Below are 26402 nucleotides of genomic sequence, written 5' to 3'. Positions count from 1 at the left end.
CTGGAATTAGCTCTGTCCTGCTTTGGTCCAGGGGCTCCCCTGGACTCATTCTGGGAGGACTCACTCCGGCAAGCTGTTGGTGGATCTTTGTCTTCATGCCCCCCACCCCCGCCCCATTTCAGCACTTAGCACTGCAGCAGCTCAGTGAATGTTTGCAGCCAGACAGAGCTGGGTGCCCCTCCCTGTTCAGCGTGCTTCCACTTACTGTCTCTGGGGCCTCTGACAAGTCATTTAACCTCTGAACCACAGCTCTGTCAACTGTAAAATGGGGTTGATAAGCCTAGCTTTCCAAAGAGGTGGTGAGAATTAGAGGAGATAATAGATAGAAAAGCACCCAGACTATGCCAACATCCTTTCTCCAGAATGAAGATTCAGTTATTAGATGGGAATGTGAAATCCTAAAAAAGTTACAGTAGAAAGCACAATCTATGGCTCCATTTATATGAAATGTCCAAAATAGGGAAATCTACAGCCTCTCCTCATTAATCCATTAACCAGAAAGTAAATTAGTGGTTGCCTAAAACCCAGGATGATGGAGAGGGAGAGGCTGAGGCTAAGGGGACAGCTAAAAGTACAGGGTTTCTTTGGGGTGACAAAAAAAAATGTTCTAAAATGGTCTGTGGTAGTGGTTGTGCATATCTGTGAATGGATTAAAAATCACTGAATTGTATACTTTAAATGGGCCATATGTGAACTATATCTTAACACAGCTGTTTAAAAAAAAATGTTGAGAGGCCAAGGCGGGAGGATCACTTGAGCCCAGGAGTTCAAGATCAGCCCTGGCAACATAGCAAGACCCTGTCTCTACAAAAAAAAAAATTCAAATATTAGCGTGGTGTGGTAGTGCATGCCTGTAGTCCCAGCTACTTGGGAGGCTGAGGCAGGATGACTGCTTGAGCCTGGGAGATCGAGGCTGCAGTTACCTATGGTTGAGCCACTGTATACCAGCCCAGACGACAGAGGGAGACTCTGCCTCAAAAGAAAAAAAAAAAGATCAGCTCTAAATAAAAATAAAAAGTTGCAGTAGTAAAAACAGCACCACATGCTGCCATGGGAAACCCTGGGTCACACGTGGGACCCAGATGCATCTTTGGCCTAGGGAAGCCAAGACAGTTACCTCAAGTCCAGGCAAGGAGAGTCCAGGGCCATGACTGAGTTTCTGAACCTGAGAACTCAAAGGTCCCTCAGAATACACATTCACAGACTGCTATGGGAGGTTCTTTAAAGGACTCTCAGCATCTCCCCCCAACTCAAACAAAGCAAAACAATACATCTGCAGGTGCAAGTCTGAGAAACACTGGTCAAAGAGTAGCCTCAGTGTGGCCATCTGCAGAGCCAGCCCAGTGGCCCCGGGGAACTAGAGAGGCCCCAGGGTAGGAGAGAGTTCTAGCCTGAACTGAGATAGGACGGATGGGGCGGACTTCATCCAGGCTATGAAAGCATCTTCTCAGTCTCTGCCCTCCAAAAGCTTCTCTGCCTCAGCCTCGCCCTGAGAGTTTCCCTCATGATGGTTCTGTGCTTTCTTTCCCAGCTGATTTCATCTTTGCCCATGATATTTACCAGCACCTTGATGCTGATGACACCCCTGCTTGTAATCTCTAATGAAGTCTCTCTCCAGAGCTCTAGACCTACATGGACAAACAATGAAACACCTGAATGTACCCAAACCATTCGAAATTCAGTATGTCCCAAACTGGACCTGGCATCCTCTTCCTTTCTCAAACTTCTCCCTCCTACTGGATTTCTTATTCTGGGTGTTATCATCATCCATCCAGTTTCTCAAACCAAAAGCTTGGAATCATCAACACCTCCCTCTCCTTCTATCTTTCAGTCAACACGTTCATTCAATTCTGCCTATTAAACAGCTTCCTCTTCTCTGCTTGGATTACTGCCGTGGTCTCCTAAGTGGTCTCCAAGCTTCCAGTCTCTCCTCATTAATCCATTACCCATACAGCTGCTGAAGTGATCATTTCCCTGCTTCAAATGACTTCCCGTTGCCTACAAAATAAAGTTCAAATTCCTATGCTTGACTTACAAAACCTTTCATGAGCTGACCCTGTTAGTTCATCCTTTTTACTCCCTACTTCCACCATGGTTGGTTCCCAGTTATCCAGCAAGCAGGCTCTTTGTTCTTGGGAGTGGCAAAGACAGTAGGCACAATGTGGGGATGCCCCCACATTGCATGCAGGTGATTGACCTCTTGGTCTCCACCACCCCCAGATCCCCAGCTAGAGAAAAATTATCTAATACTGCTGCCTGCAGGTTTCACTCCTATCATAGCAAACTTCACTCCCTACTACCCCACTCCATCTCTCAGCCCCACGTGAAAGCAGAGGTAAGCCAATGCTAAATGTTGTTCATGGTAACCTCAGTCCAAAGTTGTGGGCTTTTAAAATGTAAAATTGAGCCATAATTAATAACATGCCTGGTGCATAATCACAGAGGAAAGCAAGAAAGACCCAGCCCATTAGGTCAAACATGCTGAGTGCTGTGGAATGTAGAAAACCATTTCTAAAGATATAAATAGTAGCTGGAAACATAGAAGGTCAGATCATTGCCTCTGTTGGACTTGATTGTATGAGACTAGCGTGTAAAGGCTCCAATGCCAAGATGGTATGTTTAAGAGATAAATGAAACCAGCAGGAAGGGGTGGTGCTGACATCATTCTCCCCAGCATCTAAGAGGCCCTAAGAGTGGGGCCTGGCAGGCAGCAAGCTCCAAGGTGAAGGCCTTCCACAAACCCTGAACCAGGATGTGGCCCAGTAGAGAGAGTCAAGAGCCCCTTCCTCCTCTTGACGTGAGGCAGATCCCATCAGGTGCTTATTGGTTAACACGAGGTGCACTATGTCAGCTGGCTCCCCACTTTTCAGGTAAAAATAAAACTCACTACGCCATCCCCTCCAGCCATCCAAATGGCACAGACACCAGTAATATGTTTTTATGGCTGACCCAGGCTGAGGGACTAGTGGGAGCGTGCAGGGTAAGCACACTGGATTCTTAGAATCCATTGACTGTGACCAGCAATTAAGTAGAATTTAAAATTCTTAGCCCCTAAGAAAAGATGACAACTCAAAACCCCTGCCATCCGTCTCCACTAACTCCTCCAAATGTCCTTGTCGTGAAATTTGGAAAAGAAAGGAAAAGAATCTCCTTTTGTAGGTCCCCAAGCAGTGCAAGGGCTGTTGGTGAATGTCAGTACTAGGGATGATTTCTTGCTTGGAATTAGGAAGGGAGATGGGCACTGGGCCACAGTGTCAGGATTCTGAGAGTAGCTGGGCAGGCTGTTGTTGATGCTGTATCTTACTGGGGACTGAGCAACAGTATTCTTCATCCTGTTGATCATCTTTACGGGCTCAAGCCCTTTGTTTATGCTACCTCTTCGTCTGGATGTCTTAGTATGAAATCAGGACTTATGAGAACAAGGTCTGGCACATAGCAGGTGTTCAGTAAGTGCTTGCAAAAGCTATGAAAACCTGGATGGAGATCACCTAGTATGCCTTCAAAATCCCATCTCCCTGTGACATAAATTGGAGATGAATCTCACAGAGAGGCAGAAGATACAGTCTTTGAAGTCTTTTCCAAGCAACAGAATTCCCAAAACACTCATGAGAAAAGAAGAATCACCCTTGCCTTCTTTCTGTAACATTCCAGCAGAGCCAAATGGTTTCCAACGGAGATTCTAGGAGCATTGAAGATGAGAGCTTGAACGGGTCCTGGTCGTCCTCCGGCTCTCATGCAAATGTCCGGTGAAGACACCATGGCCCACAGGCAGTTAAGGGGTTACCCACATTACACAGTTAGCAGCAGAGCTATGACCAGAAGTAGCTTCATTTTCAGAGAAGTCTTCACATAGACGGGCCTTCCTGGCCTGTACTGAGCCCCGTACAGAGGGAGAACCCTCCACCCTTCCAGTAGTTTAACTCACGGAAAAACCCAAATGTGGAGGGAGGAAAATCTGTCCCGGTGTTTAGAGCTTCTTTCAATGCTTCTATGAGCAGGGCAAGGATTAATCCATTTCTCAGTGGAGGAAGATCTTACAGACCCAACCTAGACTTTTTCCTTGATTAGGAGACTATTCCCCACACTCCTCCCTGTTCTGCTCCAGGACATCCCATGGAAGACGCATGTGTGATGAGTGAGGCCCTCAGCCCCCATTTATTTTTAATTCCCCAGTCCCTGTGCCAGCCCTGACTGTGGTGGTGAGTGAAAACACAGATGAATTTTGGAAACATGGTAAGAAGCAATTATGAATTCCTTGCCTTTAGGTGCTCCCTCCTTCCCCTTGGGCCCTGAAAATCAGCATAAATTCCTTGGTTAGGAGAAGCTATCAAAATACTATCCATCTGGATCCAATTTCCAGAGCTGCTGGGCTCCAAAGTGACCAGAGTTAAAGGTCTATCCATAAATTTTCCTCTTGGTGCCACCTGCCTGAGCCCAAACTCTGCCTGCAAGCCACCTGTCCTGACCAGATAACAGATGGTTCAGATTCTGAACAAGCAGCACAATTCTCTCACTGACCCACCAACCTCTCTGCCCTTCCGAGCCAAGTGTGGCCTCGTTTCTTTGAACTTGGTTTATCTGATCATCTGCGTTCCTGTGTCTTTGCAGGTGTGGCTGTCTGAATTCACAGAATACGAACAATTTGCCCATCACCCAGCTCTGCTTTTCATTTGGTTATCCTAGCCCTCAACTGTATTTCTCCTTCCTGGCTCCAGCTCTACACCAGGGGACCATTTCTGTCTTTCATATTTTCCCCAGAGATGGAGGAGGGCCAGGAGATGAGGAAACTCAAGCCTATTTGTTATGCTACTTTCTACAATTTGATGGAGGGCAGATTACTGAAAACTGGCTTAAGAAATTTTGAAACTTGAGAAAAGGTTAACGCAAAGCAATTGAAACACTAATTCAAATACCAGTGAGGGAATTAGTTGGTTAATTAACTAGATTGTCAGTTTAGGTCCTTAACAAGTAAAGTAGGAACTCATTGGACATAGAAGAAAAGAGACTCCAACAGGTATCTGACTAGATAGCAAATTCCCTATGTACTCTTAGAGCTGTTGGTATTATTCTTTGTATCCTCCCAGCTCCATGCTGGGAACCGAGGACAAAGACTCAATATATGTATTTTTATTATACCCCACCACCATTACAGTATTGTACAGAATAGTTTCACGGCCTTAAAAACATCCCCTGTGCTTCATCTATTCAACCCTCTCCTGTGCCCACGCCCCTGGCAACTACTGCTTTTTTTCTATAGTTTTGCCTTTTCGAGTGTCATCTAAATGGAATCATACAATGTGTTTTTTTCAGACTGGCTTCTTTCACTTAGCAATATGTATCTAAGATTCATCCGTGTTGTGGCCTGATAGCTCATTTCTTTTTATTGCCCAATAGTATCCCACTATATGGATTTATAACAACTTTATGTGTAGTAAAGTGATGTCAGCACCACCCTGTCCTGCTGGTTTCATTTATCTCTTAAACATATCCTCCCAATGCTAGGGCCTTTATCTACACGCTAGTCTCATATAATCAAGTCTAACTGAGCCAATGATCTGACCTTTTATGTTTCCAGCTACTGTTCAAGTCTTTAGTAATAGATTTTTGCTATTCCTCAGCACTCAGCATGTTTGACCTAACGGGCTTGGGCCTTTCTTGTTTTTCTCTGTGATTATGCACGGGGCATGCTATTAATTGTGGCTTGATTGTTTATTTAAAAATCCCAAGTTTATTAATCCATTCACCTACTGGAGAACATCTTGGTTGCTTCCAGTTTTGATGATCGCAAATCAAGATACTATAAACCTTCTCATGGAGGTTTTGGTGTGCACATAAGTTTTCAAATCAGCTGGGTAAACACCTAGGAGTGCAATTACTTGATCATGTGGTAAAATTATGTTTAGCATTGTAAGAAACTCTCAAACTATTTTCCAAAGTGGCTGTACCACTTTGCATTCCCAGCAGCAATGAATGAGAGCTCCTGTTGCTCTATATACTTGCCAGTATCGTCAGCTTTTCTGGATTTTAGCCATTCTAAGAGGTGTGTAGAGGTATGTTGTAATTTCAATTTGCATTTCTCTAATGACAAAGGCTACGGAGCATCTTTTGATATGTTTCTTTGCCATCCGCATATCTTCTCTGGTGAAACGTCTGTTCAGATCTTTTGCCCATTTTTTAGTCGGACCATTATTGTTGGTGTAGAGGAAAGCAGTTAATTTTTTCTTCATTACAGACACAAGTTTGTATTTATCGTTCTTCATTCCATTCAGTAAAAGCTAAAATGTAGCCTCCAAGGGTGAGGCAACGTAGGCAGCTTACCATGGTTCTGACTTTCTATTGAAAAAATTAACTTCTGTTTATTCACCTTGTATCCTACAATCTTGCTGTATTGACTTATTAAGACTTTTCTTGTTGCTTCTTTGGGTTTTTTACATAGATAATTATGTTACCTGAGCATAAAGACAGTTTTATTTCTTCCTTCCAAGTCTCTACACCTTTTATTTCTTTTACTTGTCTTATTGCGCTAAGCTAGGACTTCCAGTACAGGGTTCAATAGGAATGGTGAGAGCAGACATTCTCACCTTGTTCCAATCTTAGGACAAAAGCATTCAGTCTCTTACCATTAAGTATGATGTTAACTCTAGGTCTTTCTTATACTCTTTATGTTAAGTTAATGAAGTTCTCTTCTATTCCTAGTTATTTGATAGTTTTTATTATGAACAGGCATTAGATTGTGTCAAATGCTGATTTTTTTAAATCGTTATGCCTGCCATGTGGGGCATGGATTTTAGGGGGCAAGAAGAGAAGCAGGGAGACCAGTTGGGAAGACTAATACAGAAGCCCAGGCAAGAGTTGATGAAGGCTTGGACTGAAATGGTGGCAGTGCAGAGAAGTGAACAGATTCTGGGTATATCTTGAAACAAGAGCCAACAGGACATGCTGGTGCGTGGAATGTGCTGGGAGGAGGAATGGGAAGAATCAGAGGAGACTGAGGCATGAGCTTGAGCAACAGGGTGGATGGTGCTGCAGTGCACTGACATGCTGAAGACTGAGAGAGAGACAGATATGCAGGGTGGGGCCTACAAGTCTGTTTTGGACATGGTACAGTTTTTGGTAACTATTAGACCTCCAAAAAAAGATTTAGGAAGACAGTTGAATTTACAAATCTTTAGCCCAAGGGATAGGTCAAGACTGGATTTGTAATTTAAAAAGTCATCTGTATCTCAATGGTATTTAAAGCCTTGGAATTTCATGCAATACCTTGGGAGAAAAATGTAAATGGAGAAGAGAGAAAAGCCCACAATGAAGCGCGGGAGTCCTCCAACATTTACTGGCTGACTGGGTAATCTGACTCGTGGGAGGGCTTGAATGAGTCAACCACAGTTAGCAAGTGTTCCGTGTGTGCTACTGAGATCTGTAGCCGTGCACTGGAAAAGATGTATTAGTCCGAACCAGGAGTTAAAAATCTAACCGCCCACAATTAAGCCGTTAAATACATAGATATTACAAGAATTAACTAAAGATATGGAAAGATTGGGGAATACATTCATGGGTTAAAAATACATGGGATTAAATAGGAAAAAGTTTTCTAGAGGACATGATCCAAGACCTGAGAACTAAAGGAGAGGCAAGTGTCTCAGGGAAGGAGGAAGACCTTGCACGCGTTTGAAATACCCTGAAGGAAAGCTTGACTCAGGGCCAGGATCACAGATCTAGAGACCCCTTTTACTTTCATTTTGTTCAATGGGTCTAACAACCCCAACACTAGTCACTAAAGGGAATTCCTGACAAAACAAACAAGTTGAAGATCCATATCCCAGAGAAGCAAAAAACCAAAGCAAAAACAAAACAAAGAGCAGACAAGTTGGGAGGCAGAAATCCTTTGATTAGCTCTGTACTAGCAAAGCTTTTACCAAGATTGTCAAAAAGGGATGAAAATTGGGATGGAAAGCCCTAATAGGTGACTAAAACTTCAGGTGTCACTGGAAACATGCATTCCCTCATCCTAGACACTCTTATTCTCAGTGCACAGCACCCCAAAATGGGCAGGAAAGGAACGGTTCAAATTTTCTCAACCCTGCAATGACCAAATGCCTGTAGGAATAGATGCTTAGCCGCACACTCAGAGCCAGGCATTTAAAACGGAGCCAAACATTATTAAAAGCCCAGGTGAACCACCTAGGAGAACTGAACTTTTTTGAGAAAGAAGGAAAGAAAAGAAAAGAAAAGAAAAGAAAAGAAAAGAAAAGAAAAGAAAGAAAGACCTGCCAACAGCTCTTTATAGATTTGAGACGGCAAATGGCATGCTATCCACTGGCTCCCAGCCACAATGAAAACTGAGAGGGGGGCCTCTCTGTCATCCTATAGAAGCGGGAAGAAACTAATGAGGAAGAACAGGAGGAAAGGCCATCATTCCGGGTGCAGTTGACAGGGCTACTCTTCCCCAGGGGCAGCTCTCTAAGCTTAGACAGCCAATTGGACGGTGGGGAAAGGGAAGCCGTCTGGGGAGAGGAAAAGCCACCTCTCTTCTATAGCCAGGGTGTTTTATTCTGAATGGTTATGTTCCCCCAAATTCACATGCTAAAATTCTCACCTCCAAAGCCACGGTATTAGGAGGTGGGGCCTTTGGGAGGTGATTAGGTCATGAAAATGGAGTTCATGAATGGGATTAGTGCCTTTATGAAAGATGTCCAAGAAAGGCCCCTGGTCCCTTCCACGATGTGAGGACACAGAGAGAAGGCACTGCCTATGAAGAAGCCAACCCTCACCAGTCACCAAATCTGCCACCGCCTTGATCTTGATCTTTCAGCCTCTAGAACTATAAGAAATAAATTACTGTTGTTTATAAACCACTCAGTTTATGGTGTTTTGTTATAGCCCAAAATGACTAAGACACAGGGGCTCAGCTATCAACCCCTTATGAGGTGCTGCAATTGCTCAGAGACAGAAGAATCCCAGCTGTGAGTCACTAAAGAGTGTGACCAAACAGCCTTGCCCCTTGCCCCAGAGAAAGAAGTTACAAGATTTTTCTCCAGGGTGCAAGAGCTCCAGGTAACTGCTTTGTCCCAAGATCAGAAAACACCAGCCTCCTCAGATCAGTCAGATCCATGGCCTTTTGTGCAGCATTCAGAGGGTCATCCCACTCCTGCCCAAAGTGAAGACATTTCCCTAGATGTCACCGGCCTTTTTAGTTCTTAAATTAGTGCCCCTACACACACACTTCTCAAAAATGGAAGCTGTAAATATCCCAGATAAGGCCCCAAGAAGAGTCTCAGAATCCAGGTAGGGCAACCATTCAACTAAACCGACGTGAGTTGAGAGTGTGTCTGGGAACAGATTGTAGAAGAAATTGATTGCTGAGTCCAGTACAGCAAAGTAGAAGTTAGTATAGCCATGGTGCTCCAGAGAAAACAGAAGAGACAGCCCTTCTCTCCCTATTCTCCCCCGATCTTCCCTTCATCTCGTGTTGGGAGTCAAAAGTTCATCCTTAAAAACCCACTATTTTCTAGGCAATTCCCTTCTGCAAAACTCCATTAAACTCCTAGACTACACCTATGTGCAAACAGCCCAGCTCGTTTTAAAACCACATTATTGTTGTTCCAGCAGCCATTTCTAGGCAAGTAGTTTTGATCAGAAATGTTTGTCAAGCAACTCAATATCCAACTGTGTGTGTACAGTACTTCTGAAAGATATTTGCAACTGGAAATTGTGTAGAGTTCAAGGGAATGGAAATGGACTTTTGCTGCGATTGAATTCATTAGCGGCACATTCTCTGATTGTTTGCTTTTTTTATTTCCTGTAACTCTTGACTTTCAAAGTTATTTACGGAGATGCTTTGTCCTCCATCATGGACTAGTCTGGAGCTTTTTTTCCTTTGTTTTTTTTTTTAACCTAAAGTGATATCTCTCCCTGAAATAAATTGTACAAAATGATGTAGAGTTCTTAGCAAATTAAAGTGCCTTGGTCAAAAAGCTCCCTAGTCACTCAAGCCTTTCCTTGGCTCCACATCAGGGATCTGAATCTTGTAGGACTAGGAAATGCTGACCCTGAGACTGTTGGCTAAGCCCTCTCATTCCCCAGGGACCTTTCAACAAACCAGTATCCATCCCAGACCCAAAATGAATGCACCTGCACCAGCAATGCTGCTTGATCAACACAGAAACTCAGTGACTGGCTCCTCAAAAGCATGGTCTTTTATTCTTCTGATGAAAGACCTCCTAGTCAACACAAATAAAAATGGGAAAAGCAAAAACCTCACCAGAGAGAAAAAGGGAGCTGTGTTTAACCCTACCTGTTCCTATCATGCAGTAAGAAAATAAGACAAGTTGGTAAAGAGACTCGACAACCAGGCAGCACAAATCACTGATATTGTTTTCCTTGTGCCATGTGAGAAAAAATGTTTCTTCATTGTTTCTGTGTGAAGGAAATGGGTTATTGTTCAATAAACTTGGCTGTAACTTTCTTATCATTAGATTTCTCCCTTCTTGGTAAACTCTTAGAAGGCTCAGCAATCCTCTAAGAGCTCTAATGGTAGTTGGCCCTCTATTTTTCAGGAACTGGTTAGACAGTTGGTGGATTACCTCCACTTTTTCTTTCTCCCCTTTCCCTGGTGCTTAAGCACTTCCTTGCTCACTCACATCCCTGCAGAAAGAGGAACTGGTGCCTGGACAAGAGGTAAAACCCAAGGCTGTCCATTATAGATACAGGGAGGAGGATGACAAGAAAACCTGAAATAACTTGCCACATGAGAATTGCATTCCAAGAATCCACACTCTTCCTGTTGAACCAAGATCCTGCTGTACATATTTAGTAATGCTTAATGGTTCCTCAACTTCGATGACACAGACAGTCCAGTAGGCAAGTGGTTCTGAACCATGGATGCAAATCAGAATCTCTGAGCAGCACCTTCAGAATAAAAAGGTCCAGATCATAATTCCAGGCATTCTGATTCAGTAATAGCAACAACGCTTTAGACTGACACGGTGTAAGTATAAATTACTCTAAGCTTTGTATATATTTTTACCTCATGTCATCCTCACAATGGCACAAGGTGATGGGTCTATTATGATTCCCATTTTACAAGTGAAAAAATGAATGCACATAGAGATTAAGAAACCTTCCTGAGGTCACACAGTTAAGTGTTGCAGGCAGACCTCAAGGCCACATAGCATGTTTTCAAAGTCTATGCTCTTCACCAATGGGGCTGCAGTACGTGCCTCAGTCCACTCGGGCTGTAGTAACAAACAATCTTAGACTGAACAACAGAAATGTATTTCTCACCATGCTGGAGGTGGAGAAGTCAAAGATCAAGGTGCTGGCAGATCTGATGTCTGGGCCGGACCCGCCTCCTGGTTCATAGACGGCACCTTCTTTCTCTGTCCTCACATGGTGGAAGACGGCAGCTCTCTGGGGCCTCTTTTACAAGGGCACTAATTTCATTCATGAGGGTTCCACCCTCATGCCCTAATCACCTCCCGAAGGCCCCACTTCCTAATAGTATCACTTCAGGGGTAAGGATTTCAACACATGAATTTTGGAGAAACACAAACATTCAGACTATGACAGCATGTTCTCATTGAAATGCCTCCTGAAACACATACCTGGCAAAGAGCCACAGTACTCAATCTTATTTTAAATATTCTTATAGTAGAATTTTTCCCCTCAGAGCTGGCAGTCTCAGTGACAAAACACACGTGTGGCACAAACAGAATGTGTCAACTGCATCATCCTGCAGACACCATTCCCAGACTATTAGCTGTGTTTGGGTTTTCTTTTTAATGGGCTCTGTTTTTCTACATATAGACGGTTTTATCAGTAACAGTGTTGAGCCTCACCTCAGGCAGGTGAAAGGAAATCTACAACAATTTTTTTAAAATTTATAAGGAACTACCACGTGATCTGCCCTGCACTTAGCATAGAGGATACAAGCTGGATAGAGTGTCTGCTCATTGTGAGAAGCGAAAGAACGCACTCCAAAATAATCTTCATGTTATGAATAATATGTGGAAGGCTGCAGAGTAAGAGCACAGTTCATTCTGCCTGGAGGGGACAGGTTGGTGGCTTTCACTCTGGACACTGTAGAATGAGCTCCAGCTACCTGTGGGTGAGGCAGAAGCGCACCCCTAAGGGCACAAGAAGTTCATAGATGAGGAAGTAGTGCCATGAGGCTGCAGCCAGGGATAGAAAGGAAACTGTCTCTATGAGATGTCATTGAACCAGCCTCCCAGGACCCTGAAACAAGGACCCCAGTTTCCTAGATGTCCCACAGCCCAGAGAACAACAGTGGCCATCTCCAAGAGAGAACTGGCTTTGGCATGCAGGAAGGGCACATCGGAGCTGGTAACAATGGTGATCCTCTGGGCAGCTCTGCTATAGAAATGATCCCAAGAGGTGAGGCCTGAACTTCTTCATCCCTTTCAGTATCCCCAGTTCCAACAGAAAATCCATGCCTTCCCTGCACCTGAGATTGCTCTAGCCCAGTACGACAGCTGTTTCATTTAAAGTAGGCAGGTGGGAGGAGGGAGGTGCTTCTCAATACTGGAAAGTCCGTGTCCGCGAGGCCTCACCAGACTTCACTCTCTGCCCCTGCGTGCCTCCTCTCTTACTCTTGCCCTGCCTGTCATGTAGGACAAGGATAGGTTCTGTGTGATCCTCTTTGTACTTTGCCTGCTCTACATAATAGGTGCTGGGATGATGATCATAATGATGGTTTAAAAAAAAATGCTAATGGCCCCAGCAAAAGCCTGAAACCTCACTCTGATCCTCAGAATGGTAATAGAGGATGGGAGGTGCATTATGGATATTCCCACTCAACTTGCTCTAAACAGCTCCAGTATTAATGGAAATTTTAATGAAAAACTAAGCCTCTATTAGGTTGCCATGCAGAATTCCCACAACATGCAGAGTCTGGTTAATTTCCCTTGTGCCGGGGGCCACAGGCTCAAAAGCACAGACACACACACTCTCAGGAAAATTCCTTCCAATCTCCAGACCTTGTGCTTTCCCCTGCTAGCCCAACTCTAGGGCTTTACAGGACTGGGGCAGCTCTCCCATGCTTATAGTCAGAGCAGGCCCTGTGGCACTTCAGTGAAAATTAATTCCTCGTTCCCTGTCTTTCTTGCTCAGCGATCATGAATTGCCAGAGAGCTCCAAAGGGAGCCTCCAAGTCTCTCACTCTCCTTTTGTCGCTCAGATGAAATCTGTAACTCGCTCCAGGATGCAATGGGTTCAGAGGCTACAAATCTAAGGGCCTAGGGATTGTGCCTCCCCCTTGCTAGACTCCCCTGACATGTCATGTGCCACTTCCCTGGGAACCTGCCATCCCCAGCTATTTGTACATTTTCCAGGAGAGCACAGAAGCATACACTTCCATGAGATGTTTTAAATATGACAAGTGGATCCCTCTCCCTGTGTGGTAGAAACCAGCACCACGTTAGAGAAAACCAGGAATCGTAGGAGATAAACCATCAAAAGCTTTGTCTTGTTAAAGCCAGACATTGTAATCCCAGCACTTTGGGAGGCTGAGGCAAGCGGATCATGAGGTCAGAACACCAAGACCATTCTGGCTAATACAGTGAAACCCCGTCTCTAATAAATACACAAAAAAGTAGCCGGGTATGGTGGCAGGCGCCTGTAGTCCCAGCTACTCAGGAGGCTGAGGCAGGAGAATCACTTGACCCCGGGAGGCGGAGGTTGCAGTGAGCCAAGATCATGTCACTGCACTTATCAAAACTTCCCCCACATCCCCCTCCTGCCTCTCACACTCCACACTCCCCATGCTCATCAATCCCATGTGTGGAGATGCCCTGCACTCTTCTTGCTGGTTCTTCCCTTGCCAAGACTGGGCAGTATTACTGACATCTGCTTTTCCACAGTATTTCTGCCAGAAGGGACAGTGGACAGGGAGTATGGATTCCTGGCTCCAGTTCTGAGTAGAAATACACGAGTAAGAAGTAGAGAGATGGAGCAAAGAAAAAAGAAAGAAAGGACTTTGGAAAAAGTAAAATCCTACACTCTAGAAAGCTAATGCTGAGAACCCATTTGAAGTTGGGGTGACCCACTGGTTCTCTTCTTCTTTTTCTGCCCCCGTGTGACTTTCTTGTCACATCACACAATGTGCTTTGCTATCTCCAACTGCTAGGATTTGAATGTTTTTGACTCCTCCAAAATTCATATTGAAACCTAATTGCCTCCAAAATTCAGGTGTTGCCAACGTGACAGTATTGAGAGGTGGGGCTCTAAGAGGTGATTAGGCTATAAGACCTCCTTCCTTATTAATGGGATTAATGCCCTTATGCAAGGGGTCTCATGCAGTGTTTGGCTAACTTATTCTAGCTTGCCTTCCACCTTCTGCATATGAGGATACAGCAAGGCTCTCACCAGAACAGATGCCAGTGCTTTGATCTTGCACTTCCCAGCCTCTAGAACTGTAAGAAATAAATTTCTGTTATTTATAAGTTACCCACTCTCAGGTACTCTGTGACAGCAGCACGAAGGAACTAAGACACTAAGATTCCCAGTGCACAGCTTTCATAAGCCTCTAGTGCTCTCCAAGAGGCCTGGCCCCGTTTTCTGGTTTCTTTGATGGTCAATGGGCAGACTCCCTAAAGTCATTTACAATTGTTATGGTAATGGGCTGTTAGTCATAGCAATGCGTTTTTCCTTTTATGGGTCCCTAATGCTGCAGTTCAGCAGTTGCCTGACTCCTCCGTGACTGGCGATAGAAACACCACTGTGCCCTGGGTGACACACTTTTCATGAGGTAGACTGAGCATATTTCAGACCCTGGTTGAATAAAAACTATTAGGGGAAAATCAATCTTATTCCTCTCCTCTCAATGCGCATTTTGGCTCTCTCCTTTTTTCTCCTTTTCCTTCATTCCTTTTTACCTACACCCCATCTCCCACAGTCATTTATTTCCTGGCATAATGTAAAGAGGAACAATGCTGTTTCAAAGGCTGTATTTGATCTTCAACTTTGTGAACTGAGTCAGAGCCTCCTGTTTTCCCTCATACCACTAAAGAGGCTTTAGCTCAGGCTGTCTCAACCCTGCTTGCAAGTAAAATCTCCTAGGTGATTTAAAAATTTTTTCATACTGGGGACCCACCCCCGACCAATTAAATCAGAATATTTGGGGCTGGAGTCTGGGTATCCATAGTTTTCTAGCTCCCCCAGGTGATTCTAACGTGCAGCCAATCATGAGCACCACTGTGTCTAGTGCCATATCTGAAGCTATAGACAGCCGTCCTCAGAAACCCATCCTGGAAATCTTCACAGTTTATGTCCTCTGGTTTTGATTAGGGGTGTGCCCAGGGAGTTGACTGGGCACAAATGAAATCAGCAGACCCTCTAGCTATTAGCGACACATAGAAAGGACTCCGTGAGCACAGATTAACCCTAGACACAGGCTTTCTGACCTTCTTGAGCAATGTACCTCCTTCTTCAATCATCCTTCAGCCCAGGTGATTCATCTCTCATCATTATTTGGGACAGAACACAGAATTGTAAAAGTTGTAGGGAACTTCTCTCATTCTTCTTGCAAAACACAGCTGGTGAGATTGTCTGACAATAATATCTGTTCTCTTTGTGATAAACAACACACAACCAAACAATATGTATCAGAAACTCACACAAGGCATGACCCTCTGCTAGTTGCTATTTTTCCTGAGAGACACTGTCTGTGCCATCTGGGAGCTTATGTCATAAGAAAAATGACACCATCCAAAACATGGTTACCCAGAAGGCAGTTACAACATTGTGCTTTCTATTTTCCTTTTTTCTTCATATGTTTTGGTTTTAAGATCTATTCGGGGTATTTCACCAAGATGTTATATGACAGAAGACACTGGCCAAGACACATAAACATCAGTGGTTTCTTTAGAGACTAGGTTTCTGTAAAGACTTACTCTTTCCAAGCCTTTCATCTGGCCTCAGATGATCTCCCCATTGGCCTCTATCTCATCCTCACTTTGCAAAAGTCAAAGCAAAATGCAGTTGTTTGCCAAGCCTCTATCCCCTATAGCTTCCAGGATGGTGTTAATATACAGCCCAGGGAAAACCATATTGCATCTTTTATTGGTCTTGGAATGGCTTCATCCTTTACTAACCAAGCCTCATCTTTCTCAGAGTCAGTGCATGCTCTAGCTATGGGACAGTTTTATGGTTTACTGACTTGGCAATCAATGTGACACGCTGAACAAGATTGCTTCTCTGGCCTGAGAATGGTCAGGTCGTCCTTAAAAGTTTGCTCTCCCAATGGGCATTCAACCTGACATTTCCAGCCATTTACTTGGCTCTCTCAGGGAGCCTGTATTATACAGGCAATGGGTTCCTTTCCTGGAAACAGTCCAAGACACACAGTCAGTTCTCAATTAGCCATGCTAATGGAAGTAAGCAGCAGTACAGACGATCCAAAATAGCAGATTATCTGAAAATCATTTTTACTGGCTTTGGAACAAATGCAATGATGCAGTGCACATCAGTGTGCACATGTGCATACATCTCAGCAGTATCGTGTTTTCCATGGATTGTCTGTGTCTTATGTGTATTAGAGTTTGCATTCTCTGAGGTGTCATCCTTTGGAAGTGAAAGTAAGCATCCCAACTGCATCCCAAGTGACAGAGAAGCCAGAAGGGAGTAAAAGTGCTCCCCGGGGTATTTGCAGAGGCAATGGAGAAGGTCATGGAGCGCTATTTCAATAGTCCTATGGGCACCACTGGCCTCAGAGTTCTCTTACCCCAAAGGGCCCACTTTGCCCTTCACATACCCTGGCATTGGCTGGTGCCCACTGTCTGCCCCAGATCCTAGCAGGGCTATCGGTAGGTCTCCAAGCCACTCTACAGGCTGTGCAGTTGTCCCTGCTTAGCAGCAACCCCAAATTTTTATCATGCTTTTCAAGACTAGAATGCCACCTACAGGGTGGAGCTTGTCAGATGCTCTTATACAGTAAGCACCAGGCCACCTCCAGCCTTCTGTAGATGTTTTCTGCAAGTTTTTGAGTTGCCTCTAAAGGCACCACTTAGTAGTATGCTTCTCAAACTTTATTGAACATAAGAATCACCCACGAGCTTGATTTAATTGCAAATTCCTAGGCCGTACTCATAGAAATTCCAGTTCAGTTGGCTGGGACATGTTCCTTGAATTTGCGTTGTTGTCAAGCACATCAGCCCATGGAAGGCATCCTTTGAGAAGCTGTTTAGAGAGTCATTCAGACTCTGCTTCTGATCTGACTTCGGGCAGCATCTTGAGTGAAGGTGAACGTTCGCCTTTTCATGGCCTTTAATCCTCCACAAACCACTCTTTTTTGTCCAAGACCTATGTGTGATGGGCCAGTACAGACCAAAGGATGTTGGCATGCAGGGTGGGACAGTCTTTACCAGGCAGGCTGGGCAAAGTAACTAGACACTTGGACCAGTGTGCCTTCCTCCCAGCCTGACTCTATTCAGAAATTCCTGGGCAACCCACAAGTCACAGGCTTCTTAGAAGATATAATAATAACTAATAGTATAACTCCTATTTTTTTAGTGCTTACTCAGTGGCATTATGGTAAGTGTTCCACGTGAATTTTCTCATTGAATTCTCTTAATCCTATGAGGTGTCACTCTCATTTTGGGGGCCAATGGAGAAGCTATCTCAGCCTTTGTAGATCTAGTTTTAAAATAAGAGAAAAAAATAAATAAACTTACCATGTCTGAGATTCTTGAAGAAAAGACAGCATGTAAAGCAGCCAATCATTATTAATATTCATTACTATATCCTTGCAGGCAAGAGGAAAAATGTATGATTTTTCTGTAGTTTTCTAAGAAGTGGTTCAGACTAGAGCAATTAGCTAACCAATTGACCAGTCTAAATGGTTTCCTGTGATTTCTCTTGACGGATGCCCACTGGCCTCTTCTCCTTGTGAGATAGAAGGGTTAGGTCCATCCAACAGCTGTGACCAGTTGCCTAAAATGGGGTTGTCACTTTGGACAACTTCCCATGCTCCAAAGATCAGGGTGGACAAAGTAACAAGTCCGATTGTTTATGTGGTCATTGACTTTCTAAAATAAGCAGTAAGATTCATGGTTACATAAAGGACTCTACTTTCAGTAGATTAACCAAATGTCAGTCTTGCAGAATTAAGCAGGGTCTAGTGGGTGGAAAAAAAGCCTAGAGGCAACAAGAAGGAGAAGTTGTTGACATGGCACCTTAAAGACAAAGAGAAGGTCTTAACGAGATGCGAATCCCATTCAGGAAAGTTCTCCACATCAGTAATTAAAGTATATCCAGCAATGTAGGGCTGGCAAAGTATAAAAGATCAATAGGTTAAATACTTTATGTTGTTTAATCAGATACTTAGCACAAATCAAATATTACCTTACTGAGGTTACTAGGCTAAATGAGGGCACTGCAGCGGTGAACATTCATTACTGAGACACCAATGGATCATGAAAATAGCAAGGTACATCTGAGTTACCTCCAGCCCTGAGATGAAGTATAAGGAGGCCAGAAAGCCTTTAGTCACTGCATTTAGCACAGTCACTGCATCTGTGCTTTTTCTTTAGGAGTGGCTTAGGAAGTTGGGGTTATGAGTTTCCCTAGATAATTAAGTATACCAAGTCTTGAAAGGTATAAAAATAACCATCTCCTCAAAGCTGGATATACTCACTGGCATGCAAAAATGATGTAGATATCCACATTATTTGAGATCATCAAAAGCTTCCTTATTCTTCTTGTATGACAATAACTACTTGTTATTCCATGCATTACCACTACAAACATGGCAGCATTTGGGTATTGAAGCTGCAAGTCTTAAAGAGAAGAGATTCAAAGGAGGAGGAGGGGGCTAACTCGACTCCTCCAGAAATGGGAGAGCTGTGACAGACACAAAGGGAAGGGGTGAGCCCCAGGCTTTGGCAACGCCATCTTCTGTGTGAAGCTGGTGGGATCCTTGAGGAGAGCTCTATGGACTGGTCATGAATTGTGCTCTGCCGGCCTGGATGGTCTTGATCTGGTCAAATTACCTTCTTGTCTCTTCCAGTAGATAGTAGTAAAGCCTGATTGGAATTTCTCTGAAAACTAAGGGGAAGCAAAAGGGGAAAAAGTCACAGAACTACAAAAGCATTGCAGCGACTGAACACAGCACAGGTTTCTACATGGACACAATCAGAGTTGCACAGGTCCACCCAGCCCATGTGCAGAAATGCCAACTGAGTCTCATTCCCTCCCAAGCTAGCACAGTCCTCTTCAGGCTGGGGACAGACAGTCTCTGTGTCATTGTCTCCATCTCCCTACTCCACCTCACCCCCAACCCATCTACAGACCCTGGGTTCCCACACGTCCCATCCACACTCTGGGTGAGAAGAGGAATGACACTGCCCTTCTTTTCTAAAGAGCATGTCCCACTTTGACTTCGGTTCCTCTGCACTCATGTCTCAGACCTGTCCCCTGCCACATATGGAGGTTTCTCCTGATCCATGTCTTTCTGGGTTGGTTTGCTTGGTTACTAAAATGTGTTAACTGGCTGGATGTCGTCAGGGCTCTACCTTTTTGGAACTGGCCCACTATTTCTCTAATATTTTAAACCAGCAATTGTCTTACTAGGCCCCTCAGAGCCTTGAGATTCCATGAAGATTTATTTTTTTTTAAATTTAGAATTCTCATTTTATCCTCCTGAGAAATTGTGCATGATCCATTATAAAATATACAGGTAATACAAAGTTCAAAAGCCTGTCATGTTTATGGAATAAACAAATGAAAATTAAACATAATACAGTGTGAGAGAAAATCAAGGTTGCATTTATTTTTTCTGGTTTTTTTGTTTGCTTGGTTTTTTGATTTTTTTTTTTTTTTAGACACAGTCTTGCTCCATCACCCAGGCTAGATGCAGTGCAGTGGCATGATCTTGGCTCACCACAACCCTAGCCTCCTGGTTTCAAGCAACTCTCATGCCTCAGCCTCCCAGGCAGCTGGGACCACAGGCGCACACCACCATGCCCAGCCAACCCCTGTATTCCTAGTAGAGACAGGGTCCCACCACGACGGCCAGGCTGGTCTGGAACTCCCAGCCCCAAGCGACGCACACACCTTGGCCTCCCAAAATGCTGGGACCACAGGCGTGAGCCACCACACCCAGCCAGTTTCATTTATTTTCATAAGAGATAGGTTATGAGTACATGATGTAAAAGCTTAAAAGTCATCACCAAACGGTGCTAAAGATATGGAGAAATCATGCCAGGAGAAATCTGTGCAAATTCATCTTCTTACTCAGTCTAAGGTAGTAAAAGCATGAAGATTTAAACTGCCCCTGTGGGTAAGACAATGAGTGCAGGGGCTGAGCAGACAGTGCCCAGGAACCTGCAACCACTGTCACCTGCTGCCTTATCCCCCACTTATGCCAATTTTGTGTGTTGAGATTCCATGTAAAGTCTCATTTTATAAAAATCTACTTAAGGTGAAAGGTTTGGAAACCTTTTCCAAACCTTTTATTCCAAACCTGTTATTCCAGAGACTCCAATAACATTATTATTCTATTTTCTTGCCAAAACATACAAAACAATTATCATAATTTTGAAGACATATTGGGTGCTAAGAGTTTTCGATATACTATCTTATTTAATGATTTTGCAAATGAAGAAACTGAATCATGGAGGTTATGGTTAAGAAACCAGCCTGATATCTGACAGATATGAATGGCAGAACCAACAGGCATCTTTCTGACTTCAGAGTCCTAACTCCGTCGCCCTCCCTGACCTCACTCACCTGCAAACATTGCTCCTGGGAACATCTGATGTTGCTGGTTCCCAAGACAGCTCTGGTTTCTTATTGCTTTGACAGTCCCCGAATCTCGTGAATCCACAGGACTTTCCTGGCTCAGGTTCCCATTTCCACACACTTCTAGAGGATTATAATTAGCTTCTAAGGCCTCCTCTCACCCCTTCTGAGGCCCTACCCACCTTTTAGATTCAACAGTGTTTCATCATCATGGTATCTTAGTCAGTGCAAACAGTGTCAGGCACAAAAAATAAGAGAAAGCCACGTTGTCCTGGAAAGCCAAACAAGAACTGACTGTTGCTGCCCTGTTATCCCGCTATTGCTTCTCTTGCTTTGGTACGGTGGACAGAATTTTTATCATGCTGTTGTCACACAGAAACCTAAGCCAAGACAAGCCTAAGGAGACCAAGCCACCAGGACTGTCCCCCTAACTCTGCAGCCCCCTGAAATGCTTGAGACACACCCTTCATAAGGCTCTCCCAGGGTGGACAGGCACACGCTGCTCTGAAGATGACAACTGCGATTGTGAAAACTGCAGATCTGCGCTCTTTGCAAAGTGATTCCAGTCCCCAGGGTGACACACAGTAGCTGCCTTCCCTGGGCAGGAAGAGAAACAACGTGATGGGGGAGGGAGAGCTTTCAACTTGTCAAGCGAAGTGATTTTTAACCTTCCAAATTCAGTTGTTTGTGGGGGGAGTGAAGGGGTGAAGGAGAAAAGAGGCAGGCTTTTCAGGGAGACAAAGGAGGCATTTGTCAGAGCAGAGAGCTGTGTAAACCCACCGAGGATTCAGGCAGTTAGCACCTTGGCAAGCCCCTGCCTCTGCAAGCCCTGACCTAATTTTGAGAGATACTGCTCACATTGTTTTCCAGATAAAAGCAGGCAATAGCGAGAGCTCTCCTGGGTGAGGCTTTGACATCAGGAAAAATTATCCTGACTCAAGTGACTAATCTTCTTTCTTATCCCTTTCCCCGTACCCCAACCCTGAACTTTCTTCTCCATCTCACAAATCTTCGGCAGAGCTGCCAAATCACAGCCACCAACACAGAGACAGACAGATGTACTCCACCACCACCTGCCCACGGCGGGGTGAGACCTGTGTTCAGTACAGCCTGTGCCAGCTAGGAACATCCTTCGGTGTCTTCCTTCCTCCTACGTAAAATCTGGCAGTTTGAGCTACCATGTTGAGGCCAGGATAAAAGCAAGGAGCTGCCTCTGGGGTGAATGAATCGTCCTCTGCAGACTCCTGGCCTCTGACCCAATAGGCTAGTCATAATATTCAGAGGGAAGCAAAGCCTTTAAAGAAGCAAATCCTTAAAATACTCAAGGTTGTAAAAAACAAAAACAAAAACAAAAACGGTTGAAAAGCATTGAAGCAGTATATGCAATATCCATTGACCTTCAAGAGTATGAGGGGCTCAGACCTCTCACGATGTCGGCTGTGTGGTTGCCCAGGTGACGAGGGCTCAGGATGTGGGCCAGGCTAGACAATCCCTCCAGACAGATGCAGGATATAGCTTTAGGGTTACTGTGCTCTCGGGTGAGGGAAGGACATCTATCTGAAGCAAAAGAGCTTCCTACATTACACATGCTCTTCCTCTTTAACTGTTACCTGTAGTTTCCTCTCGATGGAAACCGCTTTCTTAGAGGTCTTCCCAGAAATGCCAATCCTATCTCCCTCCACCTTCAATATTTCAGAGGCAGATGCCTGGAGGTAGGAGAAAAGGAGAAGCTGCCCATTTAAAATTCCTTTCACTGTTGCATTGCAATATGCTGTGGGGGGGAAAAAAAACTTTCAGTTTAGGTACCCTAGATCCATCTTCTCGGGGTTGACTTTACATTCTATCACTGAAGTGGTAAAAGTCCTAGCTGCTAAGTTGCTCATCCTTTAGCAACTTTTAACAATAAAATCAGTGTCCCCAGTAGAGGTCTTCCCCGCCACCTGTCAGGTGTCCCAACCATGAGCCCTCGCTCACCAGCCTTGTGAAGCTGAATGCAGACATCGAAACACAGCCAAACTGATTCTCAAAGTAGAAATTCATGTGGCCAGGTGCCCCTTGAAACTGGAAGCCCATGATAGGGAGATTCAAGGACATCAGATTCTAGAATCAAAGGCTGTGGCCTTGCTGTGACTGAGGGTGAGATATGTGCTGGGCTCGGGGATCACCCTCTAGGCAGAAGTGGTATCACCTTCCCCTGAGTCTCATGGAGGCAGCTACAAGGTCTATTTTTCAATTCCCCCTTTTGGTGCAACTAAAAATGGCTACAGAGGAACAAAGTGACATTTTCTGTTTGATAGCACCAGAGATGAAAAAAATGTCAGAGGCATCCCTGCCCTTCTCCTCCTTCTCAGGTTCCGCCATGCACTTTTTATGGAATGTCCATGAACCTGGGGGCTTGGCCTCGGCCTTGCCATGTCTCATGCAGCCCCTCCCATTTCTCATTGCCCTGGCATGTCACACTGAATGCTGCCAGGAGAGAGTCGGGTCAAAGTGTCCGCGTGACCTTGAAAAGAGCTCCTCCACATGTGGTCCTGGGAGATTGGAGTCTGCAAAATGCCACTTCCGGTGTTGCTTTTTTCTCATTCCATATGTGGCGTTTATATTGCTCTTTACATCTTTCAGAACCATTTCATATCCATTTCCCGATTTGAATTTCATGACAACCCCATGAGGTATCATTGTCTTCATCTTACAGCAAAGACAGTGAGGTGCTAGAGAGTGATTCCCCCAAGGTCAAACGCCTACTTACAGACCGAGGCAGCACAGGGGCTTGGTTTCCTGGGCAGGTCCAGCTGGTGCCTCTTCTGCCACCCCAACCCTGCCCATCCTTCACCGAGCAAGTCAGTCATTCCTCTGCCTCTGCAAAGCCATCATCCTCGGCCACCGCGGGCCCCAGTACCACCTCCTCTGTTGGACTCTGTAGACAGCACACCGTCTGACTCTCTCGCTTGCCTAGTTATTCCATCATTCTCTTGTTTACTTAACTTTTCAGGTGTGTACATATATTCCTTACAAGAAAATTATAAACAAGGTGTCTGGCATAAGCTTTATTATACCTGCTCTCCTTTTCCCCTCCCCCACCCCCACAACCCAACAAAACCCAATTAAGAGTGTAGGAGACATTTAACAAATACCGGCTGCTGAATGCATGAATGAATGACTTTTTTAATCAAATATAAATTAAACTGATGTCTCACCCAAAGCAGAACTTCCTCTTGCATTAATCCTTGTAGGGCTTTTTCTACTGGCAACAGGGGAACTGTGAGGTGGCTGGTCCTTTTGTCATTGGTTCATGGAGGAAGATCTGAGAGAGGAAAGTTGAAAGGCCTCTGTCCTAGTGAATTGCCTGGAAAGTGAAAATCTGAGATTCAGATTTCAAAAAATAGTATCTCTTTGGGGTGGTATGGATAAGAGTAGGTGATGGGGTTATAATGACATCATTGATGTTTGGGAGACAGTGGGGATTACAGAAGGTCATGGAGCACAGAGATCAAGGACCAGGTTTTAGAATCAGACATCCTCAGGAACTGAGCCCTGCTACCTATAGACTGAGTGGGGGACTTTGGCAAATGGCCTGACCTCTTGTCCACAGTCCCCTGACCTGTGAAGTGGAGATAATGATATTGTCTACACCATAGGGCTGTTATGAGGATGAAATGTGTGAGCAAAGTATCTAGCACTTGCCTACCATTTAGAATGGGCTCAAGGCATGGTAGCTCTTGTTCCTACCACCACAGACTCCCTGGGCAGGCTTGGCCCAGGCTTCCTCTCCTCTCTTAGTTCTTCTTTGTGCCCTAAGGAAAGAAGATGGTTTATATCCATCAACGCACAGAGTGCCCAGCCTGGGCTCATTGGCTAGAGGGTGCTGGTTTCACACAAAGAACAAGGGTGGGGGTTAACAGATGCTGGAACCCAACCCAAAGAAGCCCATCCCTTCACTCTGAGAGGCTGAAATTCCAGCCTGCCAGTGACCTCCAGAACCTTGGGGTTTTTTTTTTAAAGGAATCCTCCAGACGGATCAGACATACTAGTGCCTATCTTCCTCCCAGCCCAGAATCGATGAGCCCTCACCATTTCATCTTTTCTTTGGTTAGCACAAGGATGAGCTCCCCTTTTTGCCTCATTCTCCAGTTGGCATAATGACTTACCCTACCTTCATTTAAATATCTGAATTCAGAAACGTTAATTAGGGACTTCCCATGACTTTATAGAGGTGTCATGATTAGACCTGTTATTACCACCCCAAATGGGAAAATTGAACATCCACTGCTTTATGAACCCTTCATCACAATTAATGCTGTCTCCAAAACTTCTCATTTATTGGGTTCTCTGGTATAATCATTCCTTATATGTGTTTCAAGACCTTGTACAAGTACAAATAATTTAAACTAATTAGCTTATTATAAAAAAGAATGAAAACAAATGGCACATGAATGAATTGTGAGGTTTCATATGGAATTAATATCTCCCTAATACCCACAAATTTGGTAAATTCATTATGCATCTATAATCAAACCTGATAAATCCCCTAGATAATTCAGCAGTAATTATGCATGAACTGCTGCCACGTATTTTAAAGTGCTACCAAAATAAGAGATTTATTCCCAGGATCCAGTTAGGCTCCAGGATAACTAAGACTAACCTGACATCTCCTGTCAAAATCAGCCGTGAGAAATTACACTGGCTCTGCCCCCTGGATGCTGTCCACTGACATCTGGAAAGAGCATGCATGGTTCTCGAAAACAGTCCCTGTTTGAAACATGGAGTGGAGTTTATCGTTGGAATTTGTTTGTGAGATTTGGGGAAGATGGAGAGGGATTCCTGGTTGGAATAATTATCAAGGTTCAGTGAAACACACAAACTGTGCACCATCCCACCAATTCCCAAAAGACTTTCTTAATCTAACTGAGAAATCCTATAGCAAGGAACCCTTTTCTCATTTCGACATGGATTGCAGTTCTTTTCTGATATGGTTTGGCTGTGTCCCCACCCCCATATCATCTTGAATTGTACTCCCACAACTCCTATGTGTTGTGGGACGGACCTAGTGGGAGATAATTTGAATCATGGGGGTGGTTTCCCCCATACTGTTCTCATGGTAGTGAATATGTCTCATGAGATCTGATGGTTTTATCAGGGGTTTTCACTTTTGCATCTTCCTCATTTTTCTCCTACCACTGCCATGTAAGAAGTGCCTTTTACCTCCTGCCATGATTCTGAGACCTTCCTAGTCATGTGGAACTGTAAGTTCAATTAAACCTTTTTCTTCCCAGTCTTGAGTATGTCTTTATCAGCAGCATGAAAACAGACTAATGCAGTAAATTGGTACCAGTAGAGTGCGGCATTGCTAAAAAGATACCCAAAAATGTGGAAATGACTTTGGAACCTGGTAACAGGGAGAGGTTGGAGGGCTCAGAGGATGACAGGAAAATGTGGGAAAGTTTGGAACTTCCTAGAGACTTGTTGAATGGCTTTGACCAGAAGCCTGATAGTGATATGGACAATAAGGTCCAGGCTGAGGTTGTCTCAGATGGAGATAAGGAAATTGTTTGGAACTGAAGCAAAGGAGACTCTCGTTATGTTTTAGCAAAGAGACTGGCAGCATTTTGCCCCTGCCCTAGGGATTTGTAGAACTTTGAACTTTGTGGAAC

At 44.4% G+C, this 26402-nt stretch overlaps 1 protein-coding gene and 1 long non-coding RNA gene across 5 annotated transcripts in view; one reads left to right on the top strand and one right to left on the bottom strand.

Moving 5' to 3' along the window:
* The window catches only part of KIRREL3 (kirre like nephrin family adhesion molecule 3), a 575278-nt gene that overhangs the window by 322559 nt on the left and 226317 nt on the right, over positions 1-26402 (top strand). The window lies entirely within an intron of this gene.
* Positions 23962-26402, bottom strand: part of LOC102123439 (uncharacterized) — a 45462-nt gene continuing 43021 nt past the window's right edge. The window contains exon 3 of the long non-coding RNA XR_006691964.3: positions 23962-24097. This is a non-coding gene — a long non-coding RNA (uncharacterized lncRNA). The remainder of the gene's footprint in view (positions 24098-26402) is intronic.

The sequence above is a fragment of the Macaca fascicularis genome, chromosome 14 (genome assembly GCF_037993035.2).
Source record: "Macaca fascicularis isolate 582-1 chromosome 14, T2T-MFA8v1.1".
Taxonomy (NCBI): Eukaryota; Metazoa; Chordata; class Mammalia; order Primates; family Cercopithecidae; genus Macaca; species Macaca fascicularis.
Note: the sequence above shows the minus strand (reverse complement) of the source record. Positions and strands in the feature narration are given on the sequence as shown.